This window comes from Trachypithecus francoisi, unplaced genomic scaffold (assembly GCF_009764315.1).
Source record: "Trachypithecus francoisi isolate TF-2019V2 unplaced genomic scaffold, Tfra_2.0 Lachesis_group2, whole genome shotgun sequence".
NCBI classification, from domain to species: Eukaryota; Metazoa; Chordata; class Mammalia; order Primates; family Cercopithecidae; genus Trachypithecus; species Trachypithecus francoisi.
This window is the reverse complement of record NW_022681465.1, coordinates 41,317,785-41,345,417: the sequence shown is the minus strand read 5'-3', so window position 1 is coordinate 41,345,417 and position 27,633 is coordinate 41,317,785. Positions and strand designations below refer to the sequence as shown.

At 39.1% G+C, this 27,633-nt stretch overlaps 1 protein-coding gene across 11 annotated transcripts in view; it reads right to left on the bottom strand.

Annotated features, from left to right (window-relative positions):
- MCTP1 (multiple C2 and transmembrane domain containing 1) overlaps nt 1-27,633 on the bottom strand; it is a 612,722-nt gene that overhangs the window by 33,553 nt on the left and 551,536 nt on the right. The window lies entirely within an intron of this gene.

The window sequence follows — 27,633 nt, the reverse complement described above, 5'->3', positions numbered from 1 at the left end:
TAATTCCAATTTATACAGGTTCTTAAATATTTGCAATAACCTGTACTGAGGAATAGTTCCATTTCCTCTATAAATAACCAGTTACGTAAGTTATTAACTCTTTACTAAAAGAAAATCTAATTTGATTCAATGAGACTTTTTGTTTGTTTTGAGACAGTCTCACTCTAGTGGAAGCTGGAGTGCTGTGCAGTGGTGCGATCTTGGCTCACTGCAATCTTTGCCCCTGGGGCTCAAGTGATTCGTGTCCTGCCTCAGCCTTCCAAATAGCTGGGACTAGAGGTGTGTGCCACCCACACCTGGTTAATTTTTTTTTTTTTTTTTTGTATTTTTACACTTTTATTTATTTATTTATTTTTGTATTTTTAGTAGAGACAGGGTTTCACCACATTGCCCTTGGTGGTCTCAAACTCCTGAACTCAGGCGATCCACCTGCCTCGGCCTCCCAAAGTGCTGGGATTACAGGCGTGAGCCACCGTACCCGGCCAGAATTTGAATTCGTAAAATTAGCTAAATGCCGTTCATCAGAAGTGAGACAGCGAATCTCAAACCACGAATAATGCGTGCTCACCACCTAGTGGCACTTGTGGCAAACTGCAGGTACATTATACTTAAAACAGTATGTTCTGCTAATTTAATTCATGGGTAACATTCAGAAGCTTTACGGATAACCCTCATCTTCTAGTTAATTTACGAAGTTTTAGCCCCCAGAAATTTGGCATAATAATATCTTTTGAAATTCCTTTTCAATCCCCATTGCACTATCTAGATCGGACCACCCTTGCCTTATCATGCTCCTGATTGGATTCTCCATTGTCTCTTAAGAATTGCCATATAGGCCGGGTGCGGAGGCTCACGCCTGTAATCCCAGCACTTTGGGAGGCCGAGGCGGGTGGATCACGAGGTCAGGAGATCGAGACCATCCTGGCTAACTCGGTGAAATCCCGTCTCTACTAAAAATACAAAGAATTAACTGGGCATGGTGGCAGGAGCCTGTAGTCCCAGCTACTTGTGAGGCTGAGTCAGGAGAATGGTGTGAGCCCAGGAGGCGGAGCTTGCAGTGAGCAGAGATCAGGCCACTGCACTCCAGCCTGGGCGAAGCAAGACTCCGTCTCAAAAAAAAAAAAAAAAATTGCAATGTATATCATTCCCCTGCTTGAGAAAAATGAAACACATTTGTTTGCAATACATTCAGTAGAAGCACCTTGTCCCAATGCAAAGAGTCCAATTCTGAACTTCCTCAACAAGCTGAATTCTAGCAAGAGGGTCAGATGTAGCCTCATCTGATGTGGCCACATCACACTCCCCAGACTGTTCCCGCAATACTGAACATTCTACCTGAAGCAGCATCCTGTCTGCCTCACCTCTGCCTTGGGAATTCCTACTCATTCTTTAAGACTTAACTCAAAGCCCATTGCCTACAAGAAGCCCTCCTTGACTACTACAGTTGATTCATCTCTCCTTGTTCTGAATTCTGAGAATGACGATTGTCTCTAGCCTGAGATATACTCCTGATCTGTTTCTGCTGCCATCTCATTATTGTCCATTATATCTGTGGGCTAGCAGATGGCTTCTGTAATGTGAAAAACTCCTTGAGGACAGTGATTGGTGTGTGTTTTAAAACATCCCCTTCTCCACTGTACCCACCTCAGTAAAGAACACAAAGCTCCCTAAATACTTAGGTTGTGTCCACCAATACAGCATTTCATTATTCTGATCTTTTAGGCTGCAGATGTCTCCCAGGTGTGGCTTCTGATCACCTTGTCATCTTTTACTAGTTAAAACACATGTGATCTTTTCAACAGCAGCGGCAACTTCATGTCAATATATCTGCATATTCGGTGAGGAAGAAAATTGGCATAATGTTTCCCAGTAATTTAGGCCAAGAGAGCAGTTCTTTGATTACCTGAGTATTTATGGTGAAAATTGTGTTTAAAATTTGGCAAGGATTTGTCTCATTTATTCATTTCACTTTGTATTTGCAGGTTGGTTGTGATTTATGAATACCTTTCAAAGGTCACTATCAGTCTTCGAAATACATCAATTCTAAGTAGGCAACCTTCCACCTTTGAAGGAAGAAACTTTACTGTTTCACAAGCACATTAGACAAGAATGTGGTTTGATCAACAGGGCATAGGATTCATGAAATCAACATTTATTCATATGACATCACCTGGGGCAGCAGGAATGCTTCTGGTTCTGATTAACACCACTGCAACAACTTGTGGATCTAGGGGGACACTTTGTTCTTAAATCAATTTAAATATACCATGGAATTACAAAACGTATTGAACTTCCCCACACAAGGCCTCAATGGCATGGCATTCAAATAGGAAGATGAGTTGATCTTAATAAAATGGATAATCCAAGGAGTGCCCAAACCCAGACTTTTGGCATCTCACTTCTCAATTTTAACCCTGTAATTATAAGTGTACAATGAGATCTTAATGTTCCTTGATTTGGAATAAGGTTTAAGGTAGTTTTGTTTGTTTTTTGTTGTTTGAGACAGAGTCTTACTCTGTCACCCAGGCTGGAGTACAGTGGCATGATCTCAGCTCACTGCAAGCTCCGCCTCCCAGGTTCAAGCGATTCTCCTGCCTCACCCTCCCGAGTAACTGGGATTACGGATATGTGCCACCATGCCCAACTAATTTTTGTGTTTTTAGTAGAGATGGGGTTTTGCCATGTTGGCCAGGCTGATCTCGAACTCCTGACCTCAGGTGATCCGCCCACCTCAGTCTCCCAAAGTGCTGGGATTACAGGCATGAGCCACTGTGTCTGGCCTGTTTAAGGTAGTTTTAAATAAAATTTTGTTAAGGCTCAAGTCTCTTCATCACATGAAGTGCTACAGTAATTACTTGCCAGACACAATATTTTCTTGAATCATACACGTATTGGAAATATATGTATATGTACATTTCAAAAATAAAATTCATGTTGACTTATCATTCTTAAAATAACTTTCTCTACACATATCCATTTATCTTTAGACAAACAGTCATTGAAAATATGATTTGCCAAGATTTTGAATTTGTGTCTCTACAGGCTGCATACTCTTACAATAAAAAAGCAGGAAAACCTCCTTACATGCCTTCAGTTATCTTTGTTGAATTTGATTTTTTAGATATAAATAACCAAACTCTCTCAATGCAAGCCTGACACTGATAATGAATATGTTTCAGATGGCAACAGGAAAACATACTACTGCTGTAATTAAATGCAAATTTTTTAGTGCATGCAGTATTAAAGTCAAGTTTAAGCCACTGAATGGGGGAAATTTAGAAGTTAAGTGGTTCAAAAGGAATAATTCAAACCTGCTGAGTCAGGTTTTCCCAGTGAACAAGCTGCTACTTGGAGTAAATTTGGTGTGGTTCTAAGTGGCAGAAACCCAGGCTGTCGGATTTCATAATTTAAATATGAATAGAGACATTATTCCCAATACCTTAGCAATCTGTATGCAAAGTACATAGAGCTTCGTTGTGAGAGAAGCTCTGCTTCTGTTTATTTGGTCAGTCAGTCCATATTTCTGAGTGCCATAGCAGGCCAGGCTTTTGAAGAGATACTGGACTTTTATGCTCTTGAGTTGAACAGACCCTAGATGAAAATATTTCCAAATACTTGAGAATCCTGACTCTATTAACTTTGGGAAGACCTTCAACAAAGGAATGATTAATTGGGAAGGTGAGACTAATCAAAGAAGACTTCCTGGAGAAGGTGAGAACACAGGATGCAGAAACACACAAATGATTGCATGAAGATGAGAAATCAAAGCGCTGGATTAAAGCCAAGAATCCATAGCAAGGAGAATGAAGTTAGAGAAAGCTGGTGGGGAAGCTGTCAAGAGCCTTGATGACCAAGGTCACCTGCTCAGCCATCTTGGTAGCATCTCCGTCCTCCCTGGAGTGTGAAATGTTCACTATTCATCTGCAAACTGTGTGTAATGTGAGAGGACCTTGAGAAGTAAATTAATTAGAGTCTTATTTATAACTCTGTTGTCAAAACTTATAATTTCACAGATATGTCATCGAAAATACTTGGCTTCTGGAAACACTCTCACATAGTGACCCCTGTAAATTAAAATCTCAAGTTAAAAAAAGGAAATGATGATTGCTCACAATAAGAAGCATAAAAATGGAACACTGGTTTATGAATTTCAAGCTACACTTTCCTTCTTAGACTAAAATATGAGAGAAAACATTAAGAGACACTCTGGTTTCTACCATTCAAACATTTATATCTGCTTTTGGTAAATAAAATGACTTCTCTTTTTGTGCCAGTTATTATGGTGTTGAATTCAAGATAGAGTCCAATACAAAGTCAATCTTGGATGACAAAAGAGGAAACAGGCATTCTCGAGGACTCAGACCTGGCAGCTACTTTGGGAGGCTCTGCTAATGCTGCTAAGAGCATGATTTTAAAATTAACTTGTGCTCAGCTTCCTCTCAGATGCTTTAATAATAATTAATAGCAGCCCATGCCACCAAAGTAAGAACCTCATCTAACAAAAGTCACTAGTACTTTTTGGATGAGGAATTTCTGCCAAACAGCCTATAAGAGCAGAATTCTGGGATAGCAGAGGGGCAAATGCTGGCATGCGTTGAATTAGAATTCCACTCTGTGATTTACTGCTTGTGACTTTGCATGAATTCCTTAACCTCCCTAAACCTCAGTTTCCTCAGATGTAAGATTGGGGTTAACAGTGCTACCTACTTCTTATGGTTGTTAGACGGATCAAATGTAACGATCCAGTTAAAATGCTTAACCCAGTGCTTGGCTCATAGCAATGTTCCATAAATGTTAGTCCCTACTTTATTTCTAGAGTGTTTGAATGACACTGTATAAGCCATGAAGTGTAAGGCAAAATCTTGAGTGTCATTAAGGCAAGAAAATATTAGGGTAAAACTGCTGGAAAGTGGAAGACTATAGGAAGAAATGATGCTCTAACACATCTACTATAGCCCAACAGCAGAAAGTGAAAAAGAATGTATGTTTTAAAATTTTTTTTAATTTTCTATTATTGTTTTTCTTACAAAGATGGGGTTTTGCCATGTTGCCCAGGCTGGTCTCAAACTCCTGGCTACAAGTGATCCTCCTGCCTCAGTCTCCCAAAGTGCTGGGATTACAGGGGTGCAGTGCCATGCCTGGCCAAGAATGTTTGTCTTTTTATCAGTTTTAAGTCTGTCTACAGATTTTTCCATCTTGGGCTTACTGATACTAAGTCAATGAAGTACCATGGCTATCATTTGTTTTGGTCAACAAAGTCAGCTGAGACAGGAACTGTGGCTGCCTAACAGCCTTAGGTCGAACCCACAAGTGCTCCCTGGGTCTTACAGCTTGCCTTGGAAAGAGAATCATGAGCTAATGATCCCATTACTGCCTGTTAAAACCAACACCAAAGAAGAATGCATAGAAACTTCTAAAGCCTCTTTTTAAAAAAGAAATTTTTTTTGACAGAGTATCTCTTTGCTGTTTAAGGATTAACGTTACATTTTTAACTGAAAAAAAAAAATCAAAGAGAAGTACTATATTAAACCATCGATACCACTGATTAACTTGAGGAAGTAGAATCTATGTTCCTTCATGTCAGACTAAAGAAATTTCAATATAGATCTTCTATGTATTGTGTACCTACTTCGGGCAATAATTCAGTATTGAACACCTATTATCTGCTAGGCTGGGAGAGATATGAAAATGAATAATGTACAGTGCCTGCCTATAAGGGAACAGGTTAGCAAACAAATCCTTAGGGTACTATCTGATACATTCTACAATAGAGGCATAAGAAAGGTGGGGAGATGACTAACCTAGAAGCATGGAAGACTTCATAGGGAAAATAAAATGTCATTTCCTCATCTACTAAAACAGGGCAATCAAGAACAAACATCTAATGAGAATCTAATGAAAACACTGATGTAATCCAATGTAAAAAAAAAAAAAAATCTGGGGGATTATTCACTGGCTTCTCACTCCCACTATTTTTCTATAAATAGGATGAAGAAAGAATTGGTTATACTAAAATTAACCTAAAAGCTGTATTTGAAGCAGTATTAAATGTTGAACTTATTAGCAAATCTGCAAGCTTATATTTCTATTCAATAAAATAATAATTGAGAGTCTATGATATGCCAAGCACTGACTCCATGCTAGAGAGAGGAAAAACACAGCAGAGAAGACAGAAATAAGAAAGGAAGTTTGCAGCCTCAGGAAGGTGAGATAAGAGAGAAAGTGAAAAATGCTTTATGACAGGTGCCAACAAGGAGCTATCCAACACAAATGGAAAAGCCTGCACAGGCCAGGCTGGGTGAGAGCATAGGGCCCATGGAGAGGGCACCCCAGCAATCATGGCCATGTTGGAATCCAGGCCCAATGTTGCCAGAACTTTCCATCTTTCAAGAGAAACTCAAAATCCACATTTTTCTATGAGAGCTCCTGATCTTTTGCTTTTGCTGAGACAGGATCTGGCTCCATCACCCAAGGTGGAGTGTACTTGCACCATCACAGCTCACTGCAACCTCTGCTTCCCAGGCTCAAGTGATCCTTCCACCTCAGCTTCTGGAGTAGCTGGGACTTCAGATGCACGCCACCACACCCAACTAATACTTTTCTTTCTTTTTTTTTTTGCCATGTTGTTCAGGCTGGTCTCTAACTCCTGGGCTGATCCAAAGTGATCCACCCACCTTGGCCTCCCAAAGTGCTGGGATTATAGGCGTAAGCCATTGAGCTCAGCTTCTCCTGATTTTTGAAGACTGTTTTAAAATCCACTAAATTTAAAAATTTAGAATTCAGCCCCTTAGCTGCCTGTTAGCAGCCTCTGTACTTCTGAAATGCACAGGGAGCAAGAAGCAATGATAATGGGCTAATTAGATGCAGGACAGGGGCTTTAGCACTGGATTCAAATCCTGCCCTGCCAGTGTTGTGCAAACTTGGTCAAGTCCTGAAAAATGAATCTCACTTTTGGTTTCACTAACCTTTTTTTTTGAGACAGAGTCTCGCTCTGTCACCCAGTCTGGAGTGTAGTGGTGCCATCTCGGCTCACTGCAACCTCTGTCTCCCAGGTTCAAGGGATTCTCATGCCTCAGCCTTCTGAGCAGCTGGGATTACAGGCATGCACCACCACGCTGGGGTAATTTTTGTATTTTGTATTTTGTATTTTTAATAGAGATGGGGCTTCTCCATGTTGGTCAGGCTGGTCTTGAACTCCCAACCTCGGGTGATCTGCCTGTCTTGGCCTCTCAAAGTGCTGGGATCACAGGCGTGAGCCACGGCGCCCAGCCACCAAAAGGTAGTTCTTGACTGGATTACATCCTGAGATTTGATACCAAGACTAAAACTGTGTTCAGCTCATTTCCCAAAATACTAAGGGGTTTTAACATTGGGTTCAAATCCTGCCCTGCCTTTGCTGTGCAAACTTGGACAAGTCCAAGGGCAGAGCCTTAACACAGCATTTGTCAGATAACCATTGCTTTTAAGATGGTGGAAACAAGAGAAGGAAGACTCCAGAGTATTCCTATGACATGCTCCCACCCACGTAGAGTAAGAATGCTTCCGGGTCACTTCTCATGACCATGGTTTTCTTACTGGATATGCCTCCTGAGTGCAGCAAGGTCTAAGGGGAAGTTTAGGGCCTCAGGTTTGAGGACTTGCTTAATGACACCTTTCTATCTATAACCAGTATGCCCACAAGTGGGCAAATCTTTTCCCCAAATGGGTCAGTTATAATGTTCTGGGTGGAGATTCTACAGCTGCTCCACAGCTCAGACAGTGTGCTCTTTGGTGCAAGGTGTGAGGAGGGATAAAGGAGCTGCACTGGCTTTCCTGGTCTCTTACAGAGTGTCCATTTGTTTCCATTTCTTCTGGGAGAATGGGGAGGAGGCATGTGTAATCTATATATTAGACTTCTTTTAGATTCATTTTCACTTTGTCTCTTTTTGTCTCCTAGTCCCATTTTGCAGATGAGCTGGTAGGGATAGAGGGCAGTTAAGGTGATGTGAAAGAAAGGTGGAGAGGAAAGAGTCCTTCTGTTGTTCTCTATTTGAGTATCTTCAAAATCATCAGGTATTCTCACAGAGAAAAATTAAGGGTGGCATCATTATATTTGTATTTCTAGTGCCTAACACTGAGCCTGACACATAGGTGCTTAATAGAAACTTGAAGAAAAATGTGTTGAAGAAATATTCATTGAAGAAATACATATTTACAGAAGAGAATAAGCACAAGGTGCTCAGCTGCAAGCAACAGAATATTCTAGTAGTAGATTAGGTAATAGAGTTAATTTTTCCTCATGCAATAGGAAGTTCAGAAGTCAGGTTATTGATATTGTTCCAGATGTTCAAAGAGCTCATTTGGGCCCTAAGAACTTTCTATCTTTCCATTTCTTCATCCTTTTGCTTATTGCCTCATGGTGTTGATATGGCTGCCCCAGCTGTAAGCATTGCATTCACATTCAAAGGTAGATGAGAGGGGGAAGGATGGAGTCAGCAATATCTGTCCTATGTTATCAAGAAAGTAAACAACTTTCCCAGAAATCCCCAGAAAACATCCTTTTCCAGCTCTTTGGCCAGAACTATATTAAAGAGTCATTCATAGATACAATGAAACCTTAGAAAACTGAGGATTTAGGCGGAATCTTTGTCATTATGTATGAAGTCCGTCTTCCACGAGCAAGGGAAAATGGGGAAATAAACACTGGGTAGACAATATCAGCCACACTTCTGGAGCCCTTTCTGCCTCCTACTCTCCTTCTGAAAACTCAAATGACTCACAGCCCTCTATTAATTCTTTTATGTCATTTGTTTCCCCTCCCAGATTGAAGGCATTACTCATGTTTGACTCATTTTCTCCTATCTTTTACACAGTAAACCCCTAATAAGTGCTAATATTATGAATGTTTTGAGATATATGTAAAATGATGCTTTTTAAGTAGTTACAGAAAGAATAAAAACCATGAATTCATTTGTACATTTGTGCATTAGCTACTACTCCATTTTAAACACAGTAGGTAAAGTAGGCTTAAGTGAAATTTCAGAAAGGGGAATAAGAACAAATATAAGCAACGAATATAAGATAATTTTATAATGTAATAGTGCAGACAAAACTGAAATTCATCTCTCTAAAATGACGTTAATTTCCTGTTTCTTTGTCCTCTCATGCATTCTGTACCATAAAAGTAGGTAAATTATTCTAGAAATACTAATATTTTTCAGGTTCAGAAAACTTCAGTGGATCTCAATGCACATAAGAAACTTTCTACGTTCCTTGCTCCAGTGCTCAAAACTCCACAACCTCATCCCAACCAACCATTCTTACCCTGTCACTCGCAACTCTTGCATCAGTATATTTTGCTGTGGCCAAATTCTTCTACAAACTGCCTTCTCAAGGTCTCTTGGGAATTCCACTTCCCCTTGACCTTGAATACCTTTAAGTTCCTCTTTCCACTTGTTTGAATCTGACTTAGCCTTCAAAGGCTAGCTCAAGTATCAGGTTGATAATTAGATAATGTGGGTTTCCAGAATTTTTTTTTTTAGACTAGAGATACCGTTTGCCTTTATCCATATCTTCTGCCTATGCTGGATTTTGTTATTTCAGTTGTCCAAGAGTTCTCTGTGTCAACTGCCATCTTTTCTGTTCCATGCAATATCTTAGCAGAGCATGACAGCAGCAAGTATTTTTTCTGTAATGGAAAACTGCTACAATTCTGATAATGATCATGCTCACCATTTTTAATTAAGTTATATAATTATATGTTACCTATCATTTCCTACATAGAAACTGTATTAAGAACTATCATCTAAATCCTCATAATCGTATGAGGCAAGTATTATTTTTATTTCCATTTTGCAGATGAGGAAACAGAGGAACTATCTCTTGGATAGCTTCTAATTCAGAAGTATTTTTTTTTTTCTGTAAAGGGCTAATTAGTAAATATTTTAGGAGTTTCAGGCCACACGATCTGTGTTGTCGCTATTCAACCCTACACTGAAAGCATGAAAGCAGCCATAGACAGTAAGAAAACAAATGGGTGTAGTTGTATGCCAATAAAACTTTATTTACGGTTGGCCGAATTTGGCCTATAGACTGTAGTCTACTGACTTCTGTTCTAGCCCAAATAATTTTTTTCATATATAAAGCCAAGAGAGGTAAAGTCCAGATTGCAACAGAGGCAGATCTAGAATCCAGGTCTTCTGATTGGTGGGTTAGTGGTCTTTACCTGTTATACTAACTGGATGGGGGTCATTATTCTGTAATAAATTGAGCTTCTGAAATTATAAGGAGGTCAGGCACGGTGGCTCACGCCTGTAATTCCAGCAGGCATGGGAGGCCAAGATGGGTGGATCACCTGAGGTCAGGAGTTTGAGACCAGCCTGGCCAACGTAGTGAAATCCCGTCTCTACTAAAAGTATAAAAACTTGTTTGACATAGTGGCGCACACCTGTAATCCCAGGTACTTGGGAGGCTGAGGCAAAAGAATTGCTTGAACTCAGGAGTTAGAGGTTGCAGTGAGCTGAGATTGCACCATTGCACTCCAGACTGGGTAACAAGAGTGAAACTCTGTCACAAAAAAGAAAAACTATAAGGAAGCTCTGATACTATTGACAAATTATACCGTTTGACCAAGATGATTAGGTTTCTGTAATTTGATATGGGTTTTATTCCATCTTCTGTGTCTTCCAAAGATATGTGGACTTTTAAACTCAGTTTCTTTATCTTTCATAGGAAAGCATTTTCTAGACTAGATAAACACATGCCATTGTTGCATGTACAGTTAGGACTCAGAGCTTGCTAAAGAGCACAGCGTTTGGTGACGACTGTGGAACTACTGAAACATTGTCGGGACAGCAGTCCCTTAAGGCTTTTCAGAGTAGTTCTGAGTACATGGCTCCCTGCCAACTTTCTAACCTGGCCCCCTAGTTTACCAGGGGACATTTTGACATACATCCTTTGTGGCTACAGGACAAAACCCATCCATGATCGCCTGATCTCTTTAGTCCTATGCTCTAAAAAATTTAGTTCTGCATTATTGATTCAAATCTTTGACTGGAGACAAAATTTCTGTGGGGCAAGTTTTTATTCTCTGATCTTTGTTCTTTCTATTAATAGACTTGGAATGCAATGAAAAATATAGTTAACATTCCATTGCACATTTACTTTTTGAGCACAGTTACCAGCACTCCAAGTTTCTTGTCTCAGGACACTGATGATACTAATGGATTCTAAAAAGACTTTGAGCCAGAAGCACTGTAACACTACATTTCCAACTCTCTGTTGAGTCTTCAAAGTGGAAAAAGAGAGCAAACTGAACCTCATACATTTTACTATCCAAGAGGATATTACCTTGACTGGACACGGTGGACTAACTACACAGACTGGTCACCGTCTGCAATAGTGCTCAATGCAATTAGAAGGCTGGGAGATGAGCTGACACTAGAAGGTCAAGAAATCGTTTTTTTTTTTTTCATGCTTCTGCCCTAATTGTGGCCCCAGAGCATTCTTGTCCTTGACTTATGTGATGATCTGAGGTTATGTTTTGATTCTGAGCATCTATGCCTTATTAGGTTATATGCATCATATTTAAATACCTAGACAAACCTTGAAAGAAGGTCAGGATCCTCATCAGCCTGTAAAATTTTTGCTAGGCCAATCTATCATGAAGGAGACTACAGAAAAAAAAGTATTTTCTCTGCACAGACAGATGTACTCTCTGCTGTGGATGACTGAGCAAAAAACACCTGCAACAGTGTCTTATTAGGTGGTATCTCCTGGCACTTAAGATATATGCAACTCTGTGCCCTGAAACCTGCTTTTGAAGAATGAAAGAAATATTTAAAACATCTTATTGGCCAGCCGCGGTGGCTCACGCCTATAATCCCAGCACTTTGGGAGGCCGAGGTAGATGGATCACCTCAGGTCAGGAGTTCAAAACCAGCCTGGCCAACATGGTGAAACCCCATCTCTACTAAAAATGAAAAAATTAGCCGGGCATGCTGGCATGTGCCTGTAATCCCAGCTACTCAGGAGGCTTAGGCAGGAACATCGCTTGAACCCGGGAGGTGGAGGTTGCAGTAAGCCAACATCGTGCCACTGCATTCCAGCCTGGGTGACAGAGGAAGACTTCATCTCAAAAAAAAAAAAAAAAGAAAAAAAAATTATCAAGGTAGTGGATAAAGAGTTACTTTTCCCAAATTTCAGAATCTATAGTTATTGGTATTAAAGTAAATAATAAAATTTAGTGATTCTCCTGCTAGAGATAACATCTATAAAGCCTTGGGCCAAGAGCTATAAATACATTTTATCAATGCTGTGAGGTAAGTACTATTACTATATCCATTCTACACATGGAAGCAATGAGGCTACAGAGAGGTTAAGCAATTTATCCGGGATCACTTAGCTACTAATTGAAGCTGGGATCTAAACTAAAGAAGTCTGACTCCAGAGCCTGAAAAACTATTACTTTAGTCTGTACAATCACTTGGTAAAATCTACATCCTTTAGTAGAAAACTTGCTGAATGAGAGAGAAGAACTTGCTGAACGAGAAAAAGACAGAAAATAGCATATTCCAGTCCCTTGTTCCCTTTCCCTAGATCAGTGCTGTCATATGAGAGTATATCCCACCTTCTGTTATTGTTTATGCCTAGGCAGTCACAGAAGGAGCTACCAGCCACAAGAACCTGTGATCAGATCTCATCATTGCTATTCCCCCATAATTACCAAAGTCTGCACCTTGCTTTTGTCATGTTATGGGTGTACATGGGGAAGCATTATTTTCTTAATGGTTCAAGTTACACATCTGGGGGCAAATAAAACTTGGTTTTTATTCTCATTCTCTTTCATTATTTTAGAATCATAAACCTACTAGACAATTGTGGTAATCATTAAGGTCATATACAAATATTCTGGCTCTTTTTGGGCTCATAGTATAATTGCACTTCCTTATCTGCTAAACGTGACTTGTTCTGACCAATGAAAGGCAAACAGAAATGGTCTATGTCTCTTCTAGGAGGAAGCTTTAAGAGCCAGCACTTCTCTTTCCAACTTGGTGACTGGTAGTATTTCAAACAGCAAAACATTTGAGCTTAGGGCTTAACGTGAAGGTGACAACAAAGATGTGGCATGAAGTCCCCTGCCCATCCCAGATCGACACGTAGTATAAGCAAGAAAAAAGCATTGTGGTCTTAAGCCCCCAAGACTTGCAGTTATTGCTGCAGCAAAACCTAGTCATCGTGACCAGTCTATTCTTACAGAAAATACTGATGCCTAATTCAAATCAGCAATACAGAGAATATGGCAAAAGGGGATTAAGCATCTGGTGATTGTAAAGGCCATCAGTGCTGCCGGCTAGCAGCAAATATCCAAGTCTTTCCAAAAGGACTGGGAGTAGCATACAAAAAGGAAATGTCCCCATCACGCAGAACTGAAACCTGGGCAGGATTCCTTTGGAAAGAGAATTGTGGAATTTCTAATCCCTGCAACTGACCCAACAGTCAGGAGCACCCAGAAATCCCTGTATCTCTCCCATATACCCTTAAACAAGAACACGCACACCTTGAATGCAAGATGGGGGTTTTAACTAAATACTGGCCAGGCTGAAGGAATCACTCAGAAGCATAATATAACTTTCCTGACAGATGTGATAAGTCAGTAGAGCGACCAAAGGCCTTTCTCTCCTTTTCTCCTTTAGAAATAGAAAAGACGATGCTGTGAGTTAGGGGTTTAAACAGAAAGAAACTGAAATCCATGACAGTGATGACTTAATAATATTGCAAATTATAGTTTTTAGTTCAGGTAATTTAGCATACCAAATCACAGTTTAATTTCCTTCTGTAGAGCCCAGGCATATGAGATAGTGTATGACAGAAGGGGCAAGGTGGGGTGGAGAGAGAGAGTGAGGGTGAGCATGAAAAAAAAAAAATTCTAAGACTTCTCAAATGCAGGTGACCTTGAAAGACTAACAAAAGTGACCTGGAGGATGTAAATGGCAGTTTATTAATATGTGCGAGGGCTGTAGCCCTGACCTCTGGGAAGCTGAGTCCTTGCTTCCTTTTGTTCAGGTGCTTGCTTCTCCTGCCTGGTGGAACGTGAGGATCAAGTGCCCAGAAGGAATGCGTAAAGTGTACAGAGCCCTGACAGCTGTGAAAGAATGACTTTGAGAGTGTCAGCAAAGCGGAGCCGTTGTTGAATGGCATGTGTCCTTGATGGCGCACAATGCCGCATGAAGGAACGGAGAAGGGGGAGCTGAATCACTGAATGACAGTCTTTTGTTCTAGGATCAACGTTCCAGGTGAAATAAGCCACGATTCTTGATCCATACTTACCATTCGCTTTACAAAATATTCAAAATAGCTTCTTCAGGTAGGTGAATTATCTCACCCGGCGGAAACAGTGTCTGTGTGTTTGGGAGGAGAGTCAGGGAAGAGCACTTGTGATTGGATTTTATCCAAAGTGGTTAAACCTGAGTTCTAACCATGACAAAGTAGTGAGGATGAGCCCTCTGAGCTAGCGTGGGAAATACTAGTTGTTCAACCCTTTCAGTATTGCCCAGCCAGACTGCAGCTGATCAGTTTGACCAAATGTTCACCAGAGTATTCTGAAATAAGTATGCCCCTTATATATACCTAAGTTCAGATGTTAAGGGTCAAATAGCCAGGTTCAGTTTGCAAGTGCTTGAAGCTAAAATTCTCAAAGTCTGGTGCCTAAGGACCACCTAGTTAAAACAATTCCTAGGTTCTGCCTTATTGAATCAAAATCTCTTGAAGTGGGGCTAAAGGATCTGTGTTTTAACTTGGTTCCTAGGTTAGTTTGAAAACTAGGGTGTTTTTAAAAAAATCTACTCAAACTTACCTGAGTACAAAAAAAGAAAATGTAACCCTTCTTAGACATAAAAAGCACAAGCACAAAAACACCCAAGGAAACAAAATTCAGTCCAAAGACCTCATGTAAGTAGAGATCACACAGTACTTATCATTCAAACAGGGACACCTCTGAAAGGGAAATAGGGAGCTACTGATTATAGCAGGATAACAGGTGTAAACAGGGACTGTACTCTGTAACTGGGACTTACGGTCATCTGAATTCTAAGACTAATCTGGGCAGGAAAACTGTTTGGGATTTATGCCACTAACCCACCAGAAAGCCCTCATCCAAGTCTTGAAGCTTAGCAAGAGGTGCAAATATTTTGATGATGAGGCTTATATAAACCATAAACCCAGAGGATCTTGTTCAGGGGTTCACTGTGGCTTGGAGTAGAGCAGGATGAACTCTCAGGTCCTAATTACCCTGACTGAGAAGAGACCAGTAGAAACTTTGACCACACAGTGAAGGAGTGCATACGGCAGTGACATTTATCCACAGCAACTTCAGAAGTCGGTCTTATGAAAGGTAAAGGATTGGTCCTCAGAGATAGAGAGAGGAGAAACAAACCAGGCATTATTCTACTCCCTACATTTATCTTGCAATTTCTAGGAAACACCTTTTCTCCCAAGGTTTTAGTTCTATAGTCATGCAGGTTGCACAAACCCCCTAAAAATTAGGCCATATAGTTTCCTATTGCCTTCCCCTCTGGGGAATACTGCTGTATTCTTATAAGGAAAAGGAAGAATGGGTTGTGCATTTTCATTATTCATTGGATGCAAAACATTCATCGTGTAAAGGTTGTTTTAGAAGTGCAAAATAGCTAAATGAGAAATCATGTTATTGCTAGGAAATTTCATTTATTTCCTTTGTTGTAATAATCATTGTGGTGTGTAGTTGCTTCTGTAAATAATTACAGTGATGCTATTGCACATTTACTTTCAGGTATCACTTTCATTTTAAAATTAATCTCAAAATATAGTGTTCATTCAATTATGCCTCTCTTAGCAAACAAACTCTACTCTGAGCTCTGAACTGCCCAGTATTGAAACTACCTTTTTAAAATGGGAGGACCAATGAACGTGCGTATGCAGAAGTGCCTGGATCTTCAGAAAGTAACTTCTAGAAATTATACTTCAGGTAGACTGTGCCCCTTCTGTGTACAGTTGCCAGTGCACGGGGTGGAAGGAGAGCAGAATTGGTGCACTGGCCCCCAGGAGAAAAGCAGTATCTGAGGATACATTGAAATAATTACAAAATATGTGTATAAAAGAGGCATGGTGATAGTTACAGGAGAAGGGAAAGAGAAGGAAAGGAAGAGAGAAATCGCTCTTAGATGATTATAAAATATATCTTATTTACCTGGGAGAGTTAAAGTGTATTGGCTATGCTTTTTAAAAACGGGTCTTAATTACCCTTGAGGCCAGAATTCCATATGAGATAAATATGTTTTTAGATAGTTTTCTAAAATATGTATAATTTACTCAAGGAAAAAAGGACTGTGTCCTCTGGAGCCAATCCAGCCTCACAGGTAAATACAAATTTAAGTAGATTCCTAAGAAGCACATTATGAACAGTGGCTGATGGAGTGGAATGTCTGTGAAGAAGCTGGGAAGGTCCGTCAGTTAAGTACATAATAAAAATGTATTGGAAAAATACATCATTTCCTCAGTGGACTATAATTGGCTATGCATAGTAAAAAGTCTTATTTTCAAAAATGTATTCTGCATCCTCAGAGTTTTAAATCTCAATAACCACGTTATTTTTAAAACTCAGAATGCTAAGCAATATTAGTGAGAGTGGCAGAAGAACCACATGGTAGATGTCATTCTGCAATTTACAACTCCTTGACATCTTCTTTTTCTTCTTCTTTTAAAGCAGACTTCATCCAAAGCCATAGGTAAAAAGTTAAAGACGACGGAGGATCAAAATTCAGCTTTTTTTACTAAAAGGTTCGATCAATCCTTTCAGAAGTGCCAAAGTACGTTTAACTTTAAAAGCATATCCTTTTATTATCCAGGTAGAAATTTCTGTTATAAACAAACAAGACAGACAGATGTGAAGGTCTATAGTAACACAATTACCTAGCCCTGCCATTTACACCTTTCCCCATCCCACTGATTTTGACCTTTCCCTTGCCTACCATCTCACCGTTCTCCCAGCCCATCCATTCGGTTCTGGCTTCACTTGTCTCCTTCCCTTGCAACCTACAGGGATGTTGCTGTACCTGTCTTTATGTTCTTTCTGTATTATCCTGTGTTTATACAACTTATTCTGGGCTGCCGAGCTGTGGACTGCCTGTTTTGGCGACCACACATTCCTGGTGTGTCACGCAGTCCCAGGTGGGCCTTCACAGTGACTTGGGCATTTGTCCATTTGGCTCATGCTGACTGGCTGTCACAGTCCTCCCACTTTCTCCAGAGCCTCCCATCCTAACATTCATACTCATAGCAGGTGACCATTTCTTCGTCTTTCCTGAGAGCTGAGGCCACATGTGCTTCTTCAACACCTATGCTCCTCACCCGGAGCATCCCCAGGGAGCTTCTTCCCTGACCCCTTCCTTCTGCTACTGCCATCACTTCTGAGTGATCCTCCCCTCTTCCAGCTCTGGATTCCTCCTTCCCCACCGATTCCTTCTAAAATAGTGAGTGAGCTCTCTAGTATTAATACTAAAATGAGCCCCACGGTCCTGCTAACTCCTTAAGTTCCCATTTCCTCTCTTTCCCCCTCTTCAGAATCAAACCAGCTAACAAACCCGAGTTCATATCAGCTGCTTCTGGTTTGTCTTCTGTGTTCTGCTCTCACCACACTAGGGAAACTCTGAGGACCAAGACCACTACTCATCTAATCAGCAATGTTCATGACTGTTTTCTTTAGTGTTCATCGTCCATGACCATTTGACATACTTCATTCTAGCAATGTGTTTCTTAAAACATGTGGTTTCCATGCTCGGGATCCTTCAGATTCCCCTATCACTCTGAAGACTCCTTTTCAGCATATGTTCTGTTCTTCATCCTCTCATTGCCCTTTAAATATATGCATTCTCCACAGAACTGTCCTCAGCCCTCTTCCCCTCACACTCAACTTCCTCTGCTTCTCTAATTACTTTGTATCGCTAATGGTAACTCAAATTTAAAAGTCTCTGCTATAACCTCTTCTTTGAACTCCAGATTTCTATTTCTACCATCTACTAGAATACCTCATTTGATGTCCTGGTGACATTTCAAACTCAACATGTTTGAACCAGAAGTAAGTTTTTTCCCCTCTAAAATCTATCCTTACTCAGACCTTCTGTTCCATTTAACAACATGACAATTTTGCTGGGCACCCATGGCTGACACTGATGCTGCTAATGATTAGAACAATAACAATATTATTACTCCTATTAGACTTAAGAAATTCTGACAACAGCCAGACCTTGTTCTAAGCTTCACTAAATATATAGTCATTTAATCCCTACAACCCTATGAGGTAGCAACAATTATTAACCCCACTTTACAGATGTGGAAACTGAGGGATAGAGGTAAGATTTCTTGCCCAACATCACATAGCAGCCTGGTTCCAGAATCCATACTCATAACCACTATGCTCTATTACCTCGAGAAATCTTCAGTGATTGTTGGCAGCAATTGTAAGACGTGTTATAGCTGACAGTAGCTAGAAGGTGGCTAATTTGAGGTCTGGGGGATTTGGAGTTAGGCGATGGTTATGGGAATGGAAAGGAGAGTGACTAACAGGAGACACTGGAGCTCTATGAGGACAGGAACTGCACTCAGTGAGGTGTCATCTATAACATTATGGGCACTGGCTGGGTCTCAGGGGCTGGTGAATGGGGAATAAGAATGAATTACACACAGAGAAAGCAGAAACTCCCTTTTTCTACCATTCTAGCAACTCTGGTTACTTATGGGAGGTATAAATATCAGAGGGGAGATGACAAAGATGTTGGCAAAATGAGATCCTTTGACAGCCAGTTTTCTTTTGCTAAAGAATAGTCAGCACACAACTATGGCTACTTGGAGTGATTATGAGACTCTGATGCCTGAATTGCTATATTTTATTCATATGTATCCTTCTATTCTTTCAATAGTCAATCAAATGTTTACTTTCTGTATAAGATTGTGCATGTTATGTATTAAAATACTCAGTTCTGATTACTAGAATTTATAACATTTTTTGTGGAAATAAGGTATGTGAAAGCTAAATAAGATCATGAATAAATAATACCTCAATGTCATAGGGCAATATGGCATGCTGTTTTAAAGTATGGGCTTTGGAGTCTATATAGAACCGGGTTCTAATTTCGGCCTTTGTGACTTTGGACAAGTTGCTTTGTCCTCATCTGTAAAATGTGAGTGACAGAACCTACCTAATAGAGTTGTCATGAAGAAGAAATGAGATAATGCACATCAAGTCCTCAGCACAGTGCCGGGGAAATAATTCCACACACATGGGCACACACACACACACAACTGAGTATTAATCTATGTTCTGAAGGGGAGTTCCTATTGGCTGAAGAGTGTATTGGGTGGCAGGAGGCAGATTTCAGCTGAGTCTTAATAATGGATGGGTCTTAGATAAACGGAAAAAACATTTCATATAGATACCAAGGCAGACCTCAACAGAGGCTACAAGGAAGGTGCAAAATAAGAAAAATCACAACAGCAAAGTCAGTAGAATTTTGATTACAAATTACAGAGAGAATCGTCAAAGATGATTTGAGTTTTTGTGTCTTCATGATTAAAATAATTGTGCTACTGGTAGAAATCCATTAGCCATGAAAGGAAGTTAGTTTTAGAGGAAGAATATAGGTTTGGAGTGAAATATATAGGTTGTGATGGGACACTTTTAAATGTCCAAGAGGGTGGAAAGAGACAAGAGACTTGGGACGAAAGGCAGAAATGGAGATTTCTAGCTCCTTGAGGAGTTAGGTCTCATTTCTCTTTAAATCCCTCAGAGTGGCTAGCATAGTGCTTTGGACATTCCACATGCACAATGCTTGTTGCATGGATGGATGAATAAGTGAATAAAAGTAAAGATTTTGGAGTTCTCTCCACAGAGGAGATAGTTAAAACTGTGGACATAGATTAGTATCCAAGGAAGAACAAAACAGAGAGGTACCCAAACATTAGAGACACAAGAAAACTGAAGTGTTAGAGTAAAACAACAACATGAGCGCACAGGGAAACAGAAGGGGATATCAAATGGTGGTCAAGGGAGTCTTGGGAAACAGGCACTGCCAAGGAGGGGGATCAAGTGAAGTTATTAATGTCTTCAGGAAACAAGTTTAGTAAGGTGTTATAGATGGAGGCCTCAAAAGAAAAAAATGAGATCGAACAGAAGTGGAGGCAACAGATGTATGTCTGAGATTAATGGTGACTGAAGGAAAAGAAAACGCACTACAATCTTTTCTAAAAATGTGTCACTATATGATACACAGACTAGACATTTGTCATAGGTACTCAAATATTAAGTGCACGTATGCATATGTGAATAAATGAATGAATTGAATGAATAATTCATATTTGATATGAGAAAAGTACTACATCTCGACTTCTTGTTTCTTAATTAGAAAATCCCTCACTGGATGTGGTGGCACATGCCTGTAGTCCTAGCTACTTGGAAGGATCACTTAAACCCAAGGGTTCAAGGCTGCAGTGAGCTATGATAGAACCACTGCACTCCAGCCTGGGGGACAGGGCGAGACCCCATCTCTTAAAAAGAAGAGAGAGAAAAAATAAAAATAAAGAAAATTCCACCTTCATTTCTGGGCTATGGGTATGTAAATAGATGCAAAAGCACCTGTAGGTAACAAAGTCAATAAACTCTTATAAGACAAAAACAGATTTCTTTTTACCATATTATTCTATTACCTGTGGTTACGGAAGCTATACAACTGTGATTTAGATTGTAGGAAGGTGAATATTTATGAATAAATAAGAAATTATAATTTTTCATATCAACTGTTTTAGTATAAGCTCCAACCTCTCCAAGTGACTCCCACCTGGATAATTTTTTATTAAAACTGTTTTCTATGTTTGGAAAATGCACAATTTTGTCATCATGGAGAAAAGTCTGTACAATATAATTATTATATAGAAAAACAAACATGACTTGCAGAATAGGAAAAAGCATCTGAAATCAGTAAGCATCTATTTAGTTTTCCTGATATACATTAAAAGAGATATTAAGAAAATATTTTAGCTATGGATTTGCCTTTTTTTTAATGCTATGAAATTCATGCTGAGTGGAGAAAACCTATGCTTGATACATTCAACTTATAGTACATTTTCAAGGTGAATTATTAAATTCTCAAAACCTGACCTTCTAATGAAGGCACTGATGCAAGCACAGAGTTGGCGAAGAAAACCACAAAGACATAAAAATGCATAGATATATGATCAACTAGGGACAACTTTTGATGGAATTATCACCAGATCTCTACAGACAAGGCATATCTATCAAACATGCCTACCATAAGCTTTGATTCCATTAATTCCCCGAGAAAAGACATCAGGTAGAGTTCTGGATACCAGGTGTGTAAACATGAAGAGATTCTGATATTATGATATCTTTCATGTGGAAATCTGAACACAATCCCACCAGATGCAGAAGCTAGTTTCCACTGGGAATGCTACCTACCCTTTTACTACTGGTATCATTATTTAAACGTTTAATGTAGGAGAAACTGAAGGCCAAAAGAGAACACGTCTGCACTTAATTTCAAGTGACAGCTAATAGAGTGCATTAAAAATGTAATACTATACATATGGTAGTTATATATAAATAGTAACATTAAAAGGGGTTACAACATCCCTACGACATCCTAAGTCTAAAACACTTAAAAAGCACATTTGCAGTACAACTTAAATTATTTTAATTGGTTTCAAGAAGACTTCAGATTAGTGATGGGCTTTGACTTTTTCTGATTATGAAAGAGTAACACAGATGAATGCTTTTTATGCAGCCTAATATCATTCCCAGGTAGACTACCACATAACCTCTGTTACTTAAATGCCATTATCAATGAAAGTTATTTTCACATAAGTGTTTTATGTAAATTTTATTTTCCTGAAGTCATTAGTTCTCCTAATAAATACACCTAATGCAAAATGTCTTTTTTTGTTCTTTCTTTGCATTCATTATCCAGGAACTTTTTCAAAGAGAAAAAGAAAAGCAGAGTGACAGAGCTTGAATACTTAGCAACAATTTTACTGTTGAGGGTTTTTTTTTTTTTTTGTACAAAAAATAATCCAGTTACATTCTCTAGCTCAATTGCTTACAAATAACTTATCTGGAAAAAAAATCAAGTAAATCTGTCAGTTGTGGAAGTTTATTTTTCCATGTGTTATCTAGAGATAAGCCAGCCTTTAGTATTAGATTTCCACTGACATAATTGTGCATGAATTCTGATCTGATTTGATATTACATGGTGCAAAAGGTGACACATTTTCTCTAATATACCCCATTAGAAAGGGAAGAAATTGCCAAAGTATGAAATCTGAGGACTTTGATTCAGAAACTATATGACTTTGAGGTTAGCTCAATGGGAAAAAAAGAACTTGTTTGACTACTCCAGGAACTGAAGGTTGTGACAAGCAAACTACCCAGGGTAGCTATTCTGTTGGATAATCAATAAAAATCTTACATTATCAGACTGCCACAGCTGTATATGTATTTATCATATTGCCTTCTATGTCTCCAAAATATTTAAGTGTGGAATCACGAAGAGAATACAGATGCTGTCCCCTTCCCAAAGCATTGCTGATCAGGATACTTGGCCAAGACTCCAGAACAAAGAAATAGCATTTATGCACATAACATGCCAAACATTGATTTTAACACCCACATATGCTACCTAGGTACAGCAGAGAAACATTAGCTCCAGGGATATAGGAAATGGCTCTTCACTGAGCTACCTACAGTCTCTACAACAAAATTGTTTTGTTTTTTTGAGGCAGTATCACTCTGTCACCCAGGCTGAGTGCAGTGGCACAATCATGGCTCACTTCAGCCCTGACCTCCCCAGGCTCAAGTGATCCTCCTGCCTCAGCCTCCCAAAAGCTGGGACTATAGGCATGTGCTATCATGCCAGACTAATTTTTATATTTTCTATAGAGACAGGGTCCCACTAATGTCACCCAGGCTGGTCTCCAACTCCTGGGCTGAGGCAATTATCTCGCCTCAGCCTCCCAAAGTGCTGGGATTACAGATGTGAGTCACTATGCCCAGCCCTACAACAAAAGTTTAGAGATATTAATGATCTTCTAAATCCTATGATAAATGTCCTTGAACAAATCAATAAAATACCAAATATGAACTGTTGGCAATTTTAAATTGCATTTTCAAAATGTAGAAACTATTATGTTTTAAGAAGGAAATGTTTTGCAACCTTCTTTTATCACTTGACTTTTTGTATTTGGCAGACAGTCCCAGTAGGTCAAGTCTGGCTTCCAGAACACAGACTGTTGGCATTTGGATCTCCTTTATCAAAGGAGGGCAGTGAATGTCCATTACAATTTAGATTGGAATTTCCTACAGGATTCTTTGCAACTCCTTCCTGCCTCCCAACTAGCTTTGAGGGAGAGCTTAGCTAGAAGGTAAAATTTTTGGATGGAATTCTTACCTACAAGCAAGTTAAAAGAATAATTAGGTAGTCCTCTCATATTTTAGTGGAGACATAGAAGATGATAATTTATCTTGTAAATCAAAAACAAAAATAAATATGCACAGGTTAATGAAATTTGAATCTACCTGACAATATGAAGGCACCTTGTTTGCATAAATTTTGAGATAACTTAATCCAGTACTATGTGTTGATAAATCTTGGATAAAGAGAGACTCTTGGGAGGCAATAGGATCCATATTTCTTAATGCTACATGACAACTATTAGAAGCTTTTGGTCTTGGGAAATTGTGGTCAATTTTATTTTCTGCAGATGGCCACACAGTATCTCTGATCCCATAGATTCTTATGCACTATGACCTTTGTAATCCCTATCAAGAGACAGAACTAAATTACCCATTCCTTAAATCTGGGCTGGTCTAATATCTTGCTTGACTACTAAGACAATGTGGCAAACGTGACATTCTGGGACTTCCAAGGCTAGGTCATCAGAAGTCTTGCAGCTTCCACTGGATCTTTTGAAATACTTGCTTTAGGATTCTCCCCTTCCAAACCCAGCTGCCATGGTATGAGAAGCCAGCAACAACCATCAGACCAAGCCACCTTGAACATGCAGCCAAGTTGAGCCTTTTAGATGGCTGCAGTCCCAGGCATCTGACTAGAACCATACGAGACATTCAGGAAAGAAGTGCCCCGGTGAGCCCAGTCAACACAATAATGACAGAGAATGTTAAAGTATTACTTCAGATCACTAAGTTTTGAGGAGTTTGTTATGCCAAAAATGGTGGGCTTTGGAGGCAGACAGACTAAAGTTTAAAGTCTGGTTGTTTCACTCTTTAATGACTTTTAATGAGTGACTTATGCCTCAGAGGTTTCTAGTCTTTTCATCTATAAAACAGTGAGAGTAGTAGCGGCTTCTCAACTGATGCAAGTTCTTCTAGCATCATATTGTCCTAACGATTGGTTGATCAAAGCCAGAATAAGCATGGTTGCTATATGCCTTTTCCTCTGAACCAACTTGAGGCACTGAAAATATTTAACCATTTACATTTATCTTTCTTGTTTCCACATTGGATCTGTGCTTACTTATGAAAGCATACTGAATGGGTAAAAGATACTCTATATGGACCTGTGGCCATCATTTTTCCAAATGCTGTCAAGACTCAGTGCCTAGGGAAAAGACTGCCAGGCAGGCATATGGGACATTTTCTCTGTCCATTCTGAGCAAAATGGGCTGAGTACACAAGTTGTATTCCAAGTGGCCTAAGTGTCATCTCTACATGGGTCAACAGGCTTTGCTAAAATATCTCTGGGAAGAAAAATTAAGAGGATTTGTTTTCTGATCTCAGTTTCTTCACCACCAGACAAGCTACTAATTCCTAGTCTTAGCTTCTTTCTCTGTGACACTTTCTAGTCTCAACTACTTCCCGATTATCTGATTTTCAGTCTTAGCTACTTCTCCACTAGCCAGGTTAATCTTCCTGATACTGGAGCATGGGAATGATATTTCATGTGCCAATATATAGAGTTATTGTGAATACTAAATAAGGTAAGAAGGGAAAGTACTTTGAAATATGTAAAGTGCTACACAAATATATCTCAGCTAGACACATCATGGTCATTCACAACATTAAAACCTCCTTTACTCTCTTCAACATAAATTCTTTCAATAATCTATTAGATTTACTATTTTAAAATCTCTCAAATTTGTTTTTGTATTATCATTTTTACTGTTAAGTTAAAGATGCCTTTATTTCTTGCCACAGCTACTGTAGAACATCCTAACATATTTCTTTACAAGTCTCATTTCCCTCTTATTCCATTCTGTGTCCAGTTGCCAAAGTTCTCTTCTTAAAGCAAACATTTAATCATCACAATTCTCTCCTTTAAAATTGTCTATGATTCCTCATTACTTGAAGAATATAATTCAGACTCCTTAGATGATGTCCAAAGCCTTCACAATCTTAAATGTAGATTTCTAGTGTCATTTCCCTCGACTCTCCCTCCTGCACATTATGCTCCTATGATACTACATACTCCTTGATTTTATACACTAAACTTTCAGGTACATTCTCATTTATCCTTCAAGACCCAAATTAAATGTCAGTTCCTTTGTGGAACATTCACTGACAATTCTTTGAAGCTGGCTGCCTTCCTGTTTTCTCACCAAAACTATTCATTACTTTATTATAACATTTTCCCATTGTATTATAATTATTGGCTTACCTAACCAAGGATCCCATCACACAATGACTCCTGGAAGGCTCATACTGTGTCATATTCATCTCTGTCTACCCAGTGACTTGTCTCCCAATATATGTTTATGGAACAAAAGTATCATTTTTCAATGAGAAGGACATAATAGCAAAACAGTTCAACCTTTATCTGAGGCTGAGCTTTAAGTAAGGAAGGGTAGCACTGTGAACTTAGAAAAAAGTATTTTAAAACTTTGAGACTTTGATTACTGCTATACAAAATTCATGTTTTATGTCAAATTATACTATTAAGACATCGATTTACACGGAGGGATATGAAATAAGATGCTGTATTTATCAGCCTAGATTATGGTTGCAGTCACAAAGACCTCCCAAATCATAGAGCCTTATAATCAAGATTTGTTTTTTTTGTTCACACTACGTGTCTATATGGGTTGGTTCCATGTCACCTTCATTCCAGGACTCAGGCTAAAGGAGTAGCTTCTCTGTGGATAGTGCCAGCCTTGTTGCAGAAGCAAAAAAGAGATGGCAGAGCCAAGGATGACTCTTAAACCTTTTGCTTGGATGTGGCCTGTGTCACCCAAAGCAAGTCACATGGACAAGTCTGATATCAGTATGCAGGGATGTATATCCATAATGCAGTCTGCACAGATGCCATCAAAGGTAAAAAGGCAGGTGACATTGTCACCATGTTAACAACTCTATAATAGTTACACATTGATAACAACCTAATTGATAAGAGCCCACCCTGCTAACATGACTATAATCCATGCATCCTTGTTTATTATGAATCTAGATTAAGTTGGAAATTTTCAAAGAAAAAACAATAGTACCACCAAAAGAAAGTCATTTCACCTATAAAGACACATATAGACTGAAAGTGAAGGGATGAAAAAAGATATTCCACACAAATAGAAACTAAGATTGAGCTGGAGTAGCTATACTTACATCTGATAAAACAGACTTTAAGTCAAAAACTGTAAAAGGAGACAAAGAAAGTCATTATATAATGATAAAGGGATCAATTCAGCAAGATCAACAACTATAAATATATATGCACATAACACTGTAGTACCAAGACAAATAAAATATTAGATCTAAAAGGAGATAGAGACTCCAACACAAAAATAATTGGGGACTTCAATAGCCTACTGTCAGCACTGGATAGATGACCTGGACCCCCACCCCCAACACAAAAAATATCAAACAGACATTGGATTTAAACTAACTTTAGACCAAATGGACCTAACAGACCTTTATAGAACATTTAATCCAACAGCTGCAGAATACACATTCTTCTCATCAGCACATGGGACATTCTTCATGATAGACCATATGTTAGGCCACAAAACAACTCTCAACAAATTTCAAAAGATTTGAAACCAAATGAAGTATCTTCTCAGGCCACAATGAAATAAAACTAGAAATCAATAAGAAGAGGACTTTGGGAACTGTATAAATATACGGAAATGAAACAACATGCCCCCTAAACAACCATTGGGTCAATGAAGTCATTAAAAAGAAAATAAAAGATTTCTTATAACAGATAAAAACAGAAACACAACATGCCAAAACCTATGGAATACAGCAAAAGCAGTGCTAACAGGGACATTTATAGAAATAAATGCCAATATCCAAAAAGTAGAAAGATTTCAAATAACTAATTTAATGATGTACCTTAAGGAACTAGAACAGCAAAAACAAACCAAACCCAAAATTAGTAGAAGGAAAGAAGTAATAAAGAACAGAGCAGAACTAAACAAAATAGACTGATGTGGTGGCTCACACCTGTAATCTCAGCATTTTGGGAGGGCGAGGTGGGTGGATCACCTGAGGTCAGGAGTTTGAGACCAGCCTGGCTAACATGGTGAAACTATGTCTCTACTAAAAAATATAAAAATTAGCCAGGTGTGGTGGCGTGTGCCTGTAATCCTACTACTCGGGAAGCT